Raw genomic sequence first — 11,933 nt, forward strand, 5'->3', positions numbered from 1 at the left:
ATATGAACTTTGACGTTCACTTTTATTCAACCCTAGTACTTTAGTATTTCTTCAGTTTATGCACATCATAGGATATATATTTCATACACAATTATACAAATTTATAGGCTTTTTTTTCACATTCAATCAGTTCCTTCTTCAGAACACATGTATTCCTCCAGGTTTCTTGACTGGTCTTTTCATGAGACTTCTTTCCAAACACATTATTTTTGACTCGCATAATCACTTTTGAAGCAAAACTCACCACCCTTCATGATGAACCATAACCGTAATATTACGATTAGATGTATAACTGGTTGGAATGAATGATTTCATATCAATACAATATTTCTTATATATTTTCAGATATCAATTCAATTCATTACTTAAAGTGGAACCAAATATATTATTTATTCACAGTGTGGTCTATTCATGCATTATCTCTATATTCATAGGCAGAGAGTACACCTCTTTGTTCCCTTTATACTAGTATATACATCTTCAAAATATTGCTCCCAGAAGTGGTGGAAGAAATACTCATATCACCTGATCTACATATAAATTTTATCACAGTAAATTTCTGGACACAAAATGCAAAGGTCACACTGATGTTTGTACCAAAGCCTAAATGGAAAGTGAACATGGATTACTAAAAACATCCTTGTCCAGGTTGCCTAATGCTCTCAAATGTCAATCCTATTGGTGACTGCATTTTTGTTTCTTCCTGTAATAATATATTCAAACCCAACCCTGTTGAAAATGTCTAATCCTATCACTCACTTTATACTTTGCCTGACTTCATAATGTCTCTATTGATATCTGCTTTCCTACATATTTTCCCCAGATCATCATTGTGACTGACTCTTCACTTGTGCTGACATTTACATTCACTCTCTAATCAAAACCCTATTGGTAACGAACATGTTGTTCAAATCCTATACTCACTCTTGTTCCTAAAACTACCGACTATCTTCCTAATTCTATTGACTCTCTCTTTTTGACTGGATGTTCTCTTTGACATCGAATCATCCAAGGTACAAGGTCTTATGCAACTGTATATCAATTTAACTGAGACATCTGTGCAGAACGTAATTCAAAGCTAAGTATCCCAATCAAGGGCACAATGCCCTTCTGGGCTTCAAATTTTACCTCGATATCTGTTTTTATACTTATATTTCACCTATATATTCTTTTAAATATCGCAAGTTCCCAATATCATTATTCATCCCACAGAATGATTCCTAACCAAAATGGAACCTGTTATTAACCTAAAACATACACTGTTCCCTCAATTTAACTTTACAGAAGAGCAAGGACAGAGTTGGTCTTACATTACAGGAAAGTAGGGGAACGTCCACCTGCTGATAAACTCAAAGGTCCATGAAGAAATGATCCCTGGAGAAGATGTAGGCAGCTATGAAGAAAATGAGAGAGCAAAAGTCATTTTCCATGGCGTGAAAGACTCAGTTTTCAAATGGAAATGAATGGGCATCACCTGTGGCTCTTTGCTTAATTGCTTTGGAAAAAGATGTGCCTGAATCATCCTCTTGGCCCTTTGTGAGACTGTGGCTTAGATTGTCAGAACCTGATGGATCTAAAGAAACATCGCAGGTGTGCATCCAAAACCAAAATGACAACAAGATCCTTCACAGTGCATGAAGTCTCTTGCAATCCTCTGTTAGTTTCCTGACCTCCATCAAGTGAGAATTGGGATACTTTGGGTCAAATGAGTTCTTCAAAGCCCTGCAGACGCTAGCCCATAGGTGCTTGGGTTTTCTCATGACTCCAAATCACATAAAGAATCTATACCTGACAGTTAGTAGTCCTCAAATTGGAGAAGCAGATCATTATTACCGGCAGGCCTACTTGATCACTCCTGGTTCACAGAAAAGATTTCCAGGCCACCCTGACTTTAGGCAAATGAGGGTCAAGGGAGCTTATTTTGGACACAGTCTTGGGCTGTGCCCCTCATGAAAACCTCCAGCAAGACGTTGTGATGAGTGTCTATATGGAAGAAAATGAGGGCCATGTGGGAGTGCTTGGTTTTAATTGTGGTCATTTGTGTGGAGGTTTGAAGAGATGACTGCGTCTTCCTGGGCTTGAACTCTGGTGTGATTCCCCTTAGAGACTGAGTTCTGGAAATGACCTCAGAGAAGTATTGCCATAAATTGTGTTGGGATTTTAGGAGGCCACGCATGAGTGTCACCCTTGGAAACTGAGGTCTAGGCCCAGGGTGGCTTTCCACAGAGTCCTGAGAATCTCAGCCAGGATATCACATGGTTTTATTCTGAAAGAGTTGGCAGCCATAGTTGGGAGTCAAAACACACATGGACCTCACATTGTAGACCTCAATGGGCCTTACTTTACGTAACCCTTTGGCCACTCTTTTTGAAGCCTTGTCTGTTAGTGTTCTCCAGAGCTTTCATTGAAATAAGCTTCCTCACCAGTTAATTGTTCCTGAGTGAATTGAAACCCCAAGAGCCTCCAACTTCATCCTTGAAAAATGGCTAGATTAATAACATGAAATTTTTAAAATTCCCATGACCAGGTTGCCCTGGATATCTCTGGATGTCCTGTTGCCGATCATGAGTGTATCAGACAGTGCCTTGATTGACTGGGTTTATGAAAATGGTATAGAACAGAGATGCCAGTATGTTGGAGCTTGATGAACAGTGGGCATAGAGCAGTGGTGTTCAGGTTTGTGATAAAACATCTGTGTTGTGGACATGTGGGTGTGCTATTGTCTTCCAAATGTCTTGTGACTGACATGGTGTAGCCAGCAGTCCCGAATATGTAAAGGCATCTTGTTTTATGGAGAGGTTTCAGTGCTATGTGAGTTAAAACCTTGTTGGTGCATTCTCCTGCAGACCCTGACCCACCACAAGTGACAGAACTCCCTTCAGTACTGTGCCCCATTTGAAACTCTTGTATTTCAAGAAGGAAATACCAAACACCCAGTGCAGCACCAAGAAACACAAAGAAAAGTGGAGGATAACCAAATAGCTTCACAGTCCACATGGGGAGACACATAGCCCACACTTGCCACAGTTTATCTACAATGAGAGAAATCATCTCTGTTACCTCATGTTCATTGGAGATTAAGAAACCATGTCCTCCAGGTCTCTAACCGAAACCATTCAGAGGACACTCTGGATAGTCACAGACCAACTTGGGCGAAGTTTGTGACTTTGTGGCTGTGGGTGAGGGTTTGTGCTTTTGTCTCATGTTCTGAGAACAGGTAGGAATGGCGGTTTGTTTGGTTTCGAGTCATCAGTTTCTAGTAAGTCCTTTGACAAGGCGAGTGTTGCCATGTCTGTGTATCCCACTGTGTCAGTGGTTGTAGACATTAGAAAAGAGAATGCATCAATGGATGTGTTCTGTCTAGTAGAGAGCTTTCCAGCATTAATCCTGCACAATTTATGAGGGACTGCAGCTTGCCTTTTCGATGGGCAACACCTGCTATCTTCCAAAGTTCCTGTTTTATTCCTGAATTCTGGCCACTCTCCAGAATAGGCTTATGGTTTTGTGTCCTAGATATGTACCACCTCCAAGCTCTGTGTCATAGCCGTATACTGGATACCTGAAAGGAATGGCGAGCATCTCAGCAAACTCAGATATCAGTGTGACCAGTAAACTCTCAGTGGAGAAACCCTGCTTTAGGCCTTTTGATTACCTATTGTACTATTGCCCTGAATGTCAGGAAAGTCTTTGCCTCAGGCCACCACTTGTGAAGCCTGAAGAAAACAGTTTTCAATTGGAAATGAATGGGCATCACTTGTGGCTCTTTGCTTAATTTGATTTGGAAAGGGATGGGTCTGAATTAGCATCTTGGCCCTGTGTGAGGCTGTGGCTTAGATTCTCAGCATCTGATGGATCTAAAGAAAGTTCCCATGTGTGCATCCAAAACCAAAATGGCCAAAAGGGCAGTCATTGTAGATGAAGTCTCTCGCATTCCTCTGAAAGGTTCCTGATCTCCATCAAATGAGAATCTGGATCCTTTGGATCAAATAGTTCTTCAAACCCTGCAGAGGCTAGAACATAGATGCTTGGGTTTTCTGATGACTCCAATTCACATAAAGAATCTTAAACCCACCCTCAGTGGCTTCAAATTGGAGAAGCATAGCAGTATTAACCGTAGGCCTATTTGATCACTCCTGATTCACAGGAAATGCATCCAGGCCACCCTGAATTTAGGCAAATGAGGGTCAAGGGAGATAATTTTGAACACTGTCTAGGGCTGCACCCCTTATTGAAACCTCCAGCCAGAGGTTATGATGATTGTCTATATGAAAGAAGATGAGGGCCATGAGGGACTGTTTTGGTTTTAATTGTGGTCATTTGTGTTGCAGTTGGAACAGATGACTGGGTCCACCTGGGCTTGAACTCTGGTGTGATTCCCCTTAGAGACTGAATTCTGGAATTGACCTCAGAAAAGTATTGCCATGAATTGTGTTGGGATTTTAGTAGGCCACGCATGAGAGTCGCCCTTGGAAACTGAGATTTAGGCTCAGGGTGCCTTTCCACAAAGCCCATGGAATATCAGCCAGGGTATCACATAATTTTATTCTTAAAGACAGGGCAGCCATAGTTGAGAGTCAAAACAAACATGAACCTCACATTGTAGAGCTCATTGGGCCTGGCTTCATGTGACCTTTTGGCCACTCTTTGGGAAGTCTTGCCTGTGAGAGTTCTACAGAGCTTTGATTGAAATGAACTTCCTCACCATTTAATGGTTCCAGAATGAATTGAAACCCACTGTGCCTCCAACTTCATCCTTGAAAAATGCCTAGATAAATACCAAGAAATTTTTGAATTTCCCATTACCACGTCACACTGGGGAACTTTGGATGTCCTACGTCTGATCATGAGTGTACAAGACAGTGCCTTGATTGACTGGGATTTATGAAAATGGTGTAGAACAGAGATACCAGTAAGTTGCAGCCTGCTGAGTGGTGGGCCTAGATCATAGGTGGGCAGGTATATGATAAAACATCTTTGTGGGGCCATGTGGATCTGCCATTGTCTTCCAAATGGCTTGTGACTGACGTGGTGCAGCCAGCAGACCCTTCTATGTAAAGGCATATTGTTATATGAAGAGGTTTCAGGGCAAAGTTCAGAACCAGGATGTTATGGACAAGGGGGCAAGCTATGTGGGATAGAGGCCTGGTTGGTTCATTCTCCTGAGAACCCTGACCCACCACAAGTGACAGAACTCCCTCCAGATTTGTGTCACAGTTGAACTAATTGTATTTCATGAAGCATTTTCCAAACTCCCAGTGCAGCAGCAAGAAACACCAGGAAAAGTGGAGGATCACCAAATGGCTTCACAGTCCACACGGGAAGACACTTAGCCCCCAGTGGCCACAGTTTACCTACAAAGAGTGAATTCAGCACTGCTGCCTCATGTTTATTGGAAAATAAGAAACCATGTCCTCGAGGTCACATAGATGCAGACCCAGCATTGATGGTCTCACTAGACAGGAAGCAAAATTCCTGACAACAACATATATTTTAAGTGCCCAACCTCAGAGGCAGTTTCTCAAGAAGTCTTTACGGCAGCAGAGCTCCATGTCTGCAGAATGTTTACCCTGGCCCTTACTTTGTGAAACTCCTCTACCACCTCCATGGTTGTGAACTTTTGAGCATTTTCCATTCCAGATATGTATTCACAGAGTTTCTAACTCTTCTCCTCTAATTGCATATTACTTGGGGCAGAGATAATGTCAAGGCATTGTTCTGGATGAGAGTGGAAAGATTTTTGTGTAGCACATATTTGCATACACAATGGATTCATTTTGAAATTTTCCATTCAAAATACTGAATCCCTGACACTAACCCATACCCTACTAGACTCTGACTACTAATCCTAATATGATGGAGAAATATAACACAAACAGAATAGAAATACAAGCATTTCAGAGGAGGCATGGTGTATATTTGGGCTTGCCTTTTGCAATATATAGGGTAGGAGTTATAAATCTAATCAATTTTTTATTGAATAGTTCTCCGTGTGTTTTTAAAGTTAAAAAATATGTGATATCCTGTCTTCCTTCCTCTGTAGCCTATTTAGCACATGTATTTGTATATGCACATATAGAATCCTACCTGACATCACATGTACATACTTGTGAGGTGGCTGACTTAGCAGATACAAATTGTTAGAAAAGATCACTCCTCCTAAACGCTGTTGGAACTGAAAGAAATGCCTATAAATTTGCTAATTTGTGGAAGAAATATATATCCTATTATGTGCATAAACTGAAGAAATAGTAACGTACCAGGGTTGAATAAAAATGAACGTCAAAATAGACATCATGGCCCATAGGAATCTACTTGCATTGATGTTAAACTGGGTCAGTTACTGTAGAAATATTAGTATTTGTATACACCATTCACTGAATTTAGTTTTCAGTACTAGGAAACAAATACGTAGTTCAGGTGGATGAATATTTCTGAGAATAGTCTTGTGAAATTTTGATTAGAAATTCAAATACATGAACATTAATGAATTTAGGGAGTTTATAAAAATATGCATATATGGGTTCTTCATGGCCCTGCAGAGGGTAGCACATAGGTGGTTGGGATTTCTCATGACTCCAAGTCACATAAAGAATCAAAAACCCACAGTCAGTAGGCCTAAAATTGGAGAAGCAGAGCAGTATTAATGGTAGGCCTATTTGATCACTCCTGGTTCACAGGAAGGGTGTCCAGGCAACCCTGACTTTAGGCAAATGAGGGGCAAGGGAGCTTATTTTGGACACTGTCTTCCGCTGCGCCCCTCATGGAAACCTCCAGCCAGAGATTATGATGAGTGTCTATACGGAAGAAGATGAGGGCGATGTGGGAGTGTTTTGGTGTTAATTGTGGTCATTTGTGTGGCAGATAGAACAGATGACTGGGTCCACATGGCCTGAACTCTGATGTGATTCCCCTTAGACACTGAGTTCTGGATCTGACCTCAGAGAAGTATTGCCATGAATTGTGTTGGGATTTTAGGAGGGCACGCATGAGAGTCGCCCTTGGAAACTGAGATATAGGCCCAGGTTGGCTTTCCACAGCGCACTGGGAAAATCAGCCAGGGTATCACAAGATATTATTCTGAAACACTTGGCAGCCATAGTTGAGATCAAAACACTCATGGACCTCAATTGTAGACCTTAATGGGCCTGGCTTCATGTGACTTTTTGGACACACCTTGGGAAGACTTGCCTGTGAGATTTCTCCAGTGTTTTCTTTAAAATGAGCATTCTCACCATTTAATGGTTCCTGAATGAATTGAAACCGACAGTGCCTCCAACTTCATTCTTGAAAAATGGCTACATAAATACCATAAAATTTTTGAAATTCCCATGACCAGGTGGCAGGCAGAACCTTTGGATGTCTTATTGCTTATCATGAGTGTACCAGACAGTGCCTTGATTGATTTGGTTTCATAAAATTGGTGTAGAACAGAGATGCCAGTAAGATGGAACCTGCTGAGTAGAGGGCCTAGAGCAGTGGTGGGCAGGTGTGTGATAAAACATCTGTGGTTGGGCCATGTAGATCTGACATTGGATTCCAAATGTCTTGAGATGGACATGATACAGCCAGGAGACCATTATATGTAAAAGCATCTCGTAATATGGACAGGTTTCAGGGTAATTTACAGATTCAGGTTGCTTTGGTCAAAGAGGCAAGCTATGTGGTATATAAGCCGGTTTGGTGCATGCTCATGCATACCCTGACACACCACATGTAACAGAACTTCCTCCAGCAGTGTGTCCCAGTTGAACTCCTTGTATTTTGTGAAGAAAATTTCAAACTCCCAGTACAGCAGCAAGATACACCAGGAAAAGTGGAGGATGACCAAATGTCTTCACAGTCCACACGGGGAGACAGTTAGACCCCAGTGGCCACAGTTTACCTACAAAGAGTGAATTCAGCACTGCTGCCTCATGTTCATTGCAAAATCAGAAACCATGTCCTACAGGTCAAATACATGCAGACCAGCTTTGATGGTCTCACTACAAAGGAATATAAATCTCATGACAACACCATATATTTCAAGTGCCCAACACAAGAGGCAGTTTCTCAAGAAGTCTTTAGGCCAACAGAGCTCCATGTTTGTGGAGTGTGTACCCTGTCCCTTACTTTTGGAAACTCCTCTACCACCTCCAGGGTTGTGAACTCCTGAGCATATTCCATTCCAGATATGTATTCACAGATTTTCTAACTCTTCTCCTCTAATTGGGTCTTACTAGGGGCGACAGTAATTTCAAGGCATTATTCTGGATTAGAGTAGGAAGATTTTTGTGTAGCACATATGTAAAAACACATTGCATTTATTTTCCAATTGAAATACTGAATCCCTACCCTATTAGACTCTGGTTACTGTTCCTAATAAGATGGAGAAAAATTACCCAAACAGAATAGAAATACAAGCAGTTCAGAGGAGGCATGTTGTATAGTTTGATTGCCCTTTGCATTATATAGGCTAGGAGTTATAAATTTTGTCAATATTTTGTTGAAATACTTCTCCATGTGTTTTTAATAACACATATGTGAATTTCTTTCTCCCTTTCTCTGTAGCCTATTCAGCAGATGTATTTTTATATGCACATATATAATCCAACCTGGTATCACACTTACATTCTTCTGAGGTGGCTGAATTGGCAGATATAAATTGTGAGAAGAGATGGCTCTTCAAAATGCTGTTGGAACTGAAAATTCAACCTATGTGTTAAACAAAATTATACATAAATCCATATGCAGTAAAAAAGAATATTTGAATATTTTTGGATCTGTGAATTATACATATTTCACTGTGAATTTCAATTGGCATATATTGCTACTTTTTAATGTCTGTGTGTGTGTACCCACCCTCCTGATTTTTCAAAATATGAAATATATGTGTCTTATATACACTCCCTAAATTCTTTCTTATTCATGTATGTAGATTTATAATCAACTTTTCACAAGATTATTCTCAGAAATATTCATCCACCTGAAATGCATATTTTTTCCTAGTATTGAAAACTAACTTCAGTGAATGGTGCACACAAATCCTAATATTTCTAAAGTAACTGACCCAGTTTAACATCAATGCAAGTAGATTCCTATGGGACATGATGTGTATTTTGATGATCATTTTTATTCAACACTGGTACATTACAATTACTTTAGTTTATGCACATCATAGGATATATATTTCATACACAAGTTCGCAAATTTATAGGCATTTTTTTCACTTTCAATCACTTCCTGCTTCAGAACTCATGTATTCCTTCATGTTTCTTGACTGGTCTTTTCATGAGATTTCTTTCTAAAAACATTATTTTTATTTTTTATAATCACTTTTGAAGCAAAACTCACATACCCTTCATGATAAACCATAACCCTAATATTACCATTAGATGTATAACTGATTGGAATGAATGATTGTAGATGTATAACTGATTGGAATTAATGATTGTATACCAATATAAGATTTCTTATATATATTCAGATATCAATTTAATCCATTATTTAAAGTGGAACCAGTTATATTATTTATTCACAATTCATGCATTATCTCTATATTCATAGACACAGGGTACACCACTTTTTACCCCCAATACTAATTTATACGTCTTCAAAATATTGCTCCCAGAAATGGTGGAACAAATACTCATGTCAACTGATCTACATATACATTTTATCACAGAAATATTCTGGACAAAAAATTCAAAGTTCACACTTATGATTGTACCAAATCCTTATTGGGAAATGAATATGGATTAGTAAAAACATCCAATCCAAGTTGCCTAGTGCTCTCAAATACAAATCATATTGGTGACTACATATTTGTTTCTTCCTAAGATTATATATTCAAACTCAACCCTGTTGAAAATGTCTAATCCTATCACTCACTTTATACTTTGGCTGATTTCCTAATTTCTCTATTGGTATCTGCTTTCCTACATATTTTCCCCAGTTCATCATTTTGACTGAATCTTCACATGTGCTGACATTTACATTCCCTTTCTAACAGAAACCCTATTGTTAAAGAACTTTTGGTGCAAATCGTATACTCACTCTTCTTCCTAAACCTACTGACTATCTTCCTGATTCTACCGACTATCCTTGTTAGAGTGGATGTTCGTTTTTACATTCAATCATGCAAGGTACAAGGTCCTATGCAATTTTATATCAATTTAACTGAGACATCTGTGCACAACGTAATTCAATGCTAAGTATCCCAATTGAGGGCCCAATGCCCTTCTGGGCTTCAAATATTAGTTAGATTTCTGTTTTCATACATATATTTCAGCTCTATATTCTTATAAATATGGCAGGTTCCCAGTACCATTATTCACCCAGCAGAATGATTCGTAACATAAATCGTACATATTTTTAACCCTAACCATACACTGTTCCCTCATTCTAACTTTAGAGAAGAGCAGGGACAGAGTTCGACTTACAATACAGGATGTAGGGGATCTTCCACTGGCTGCGAACCTCAAAGTTCAATGCAGAAATGATCCCTGGAGAAGATGTAGGCATCTTTGAAGGAACTGAGAGAGCAAATGTCATCTTCCATGGCAAAAAACCTGGTCAGGAAGATGGTTTGTGTCTGAATCAGCCTCTCTCTTCTTAATGTAGATAAAAATGGACCAAACCAGGCCTATGTGAAGAGCTGTTCCCGGGTGCCTATGGTTAATGTACCATTCTAACTTGTGAAAGGGTCACAGCTAGTAGGGGCAGCTTCCATCTCATGGGACACTTGGAAGCAACTGTTAGGACAAAGTGGTTGCCAAGGCAGTGACTTCATTCAGTTACTAACAGAAGTGACTTCGCCTCACTTCCTTGGTTATGGAACTCTCTGAACTTGGGAATCAGGAGGCCAGGCACCCAGAGCCAGTCCCAGTCCTAGTCTCAGTGGTCTCACTTGTTTGGACTTACCAAGGACAGAGTCAGTCTTTCTTGGAACCTACTGATGTGAGGATGGCCAAATGCCATGATAGCTCTGAAGAAGGGTCTTTCCTGAGAAAGCAGGTAGTGGCTCAATACTGGCTACTGACAACTTCACAGAGTTAACCAAGTAGACCAGATTTGAGACAGGACAGGCCATTTGGGGGAAATATAGCATGGCCCACCACTCAGAGGACACTCTGGATAGTCACAGACCTACTTGAGGGAAAGAGTTGCCTTTGTGGGTGTGGGTGTGGGTTTGTGGTTTTGTCGCACGTTCTGAGAATAGGTAGGAAAGGCGGTTTCCTTTGTTTGGAGTGAACTGATTCTAGTAAGTCCTTTGACAATGCGAGTGTTTTTATGTCTGTTGATCCTACTGTGTTCGTGGTTGTAGACATTAGAAAAGAGAATGCATGAATGGATGTGTCCTGTCTAGTAAAAGTCTTCCGAGCATTCATGCTGTCCAATTTATGAATGGACTGTGGCTTGCCTTATTGATGGGCAACACCTGCTATCTTCATAAGTCCCTTTTTTCTTCCTGAAATTTGGCAACTCTCCAGAATAGGCTCATGGTTTTGTGTCCAAGAAATGTACCACATCCAAGCTCTGTGTCATAGCCATGTACTGCATAGCTGAAGGGAATGGCGAGCATCTCAGAAAACTAAGATATCAGTGTGACCAGAAAGGCTCAGTGGAGAATCCCTGCTTTGGGCCTTGTGCTTTCATATTGTTCTGTTGCCCTGAATGCCACGAATTTGTTTACCTGAGGGAAAGCATTTGGGAAGGCTGAAGAAAAAGTTTTCTAATGGAAATCAAAGTGCATCACCAGTGGCTCTTTGCTTAATTGCTTTGAAAAGAGATGTGTTTGAATCAGCATCTAGGCCCTTTTTGAGCCTTTGGCATAGATTCTCAGCACCTGATGTATCTAAAGAATGATCCCATGTGTGCATTCAAAACCAAAATGGCCAAAGAGCAGTCATTGTGGATGAGGTCTCTTGCCTTCCTCTAAGATTCCTGACCTCCAT

This window comes from Callospermophilus lateralis, unplaced genomic scaffold (assembly GCF_048772815.1).
Source record: "Callospermophilus lateralis isolate mCalLat2 unplaced genomic scaffold, mCalLat2.hap1 Scaffold_72, whole genome shotgun sequence".
Classification (NCBI taxonomy): domain Eukaryota; kingdom Metazoa; phylum Chordata; class Mammalia; order Rodentia; family Sciuridae; genus Callospermophilus; species Callospermophilus lateralis.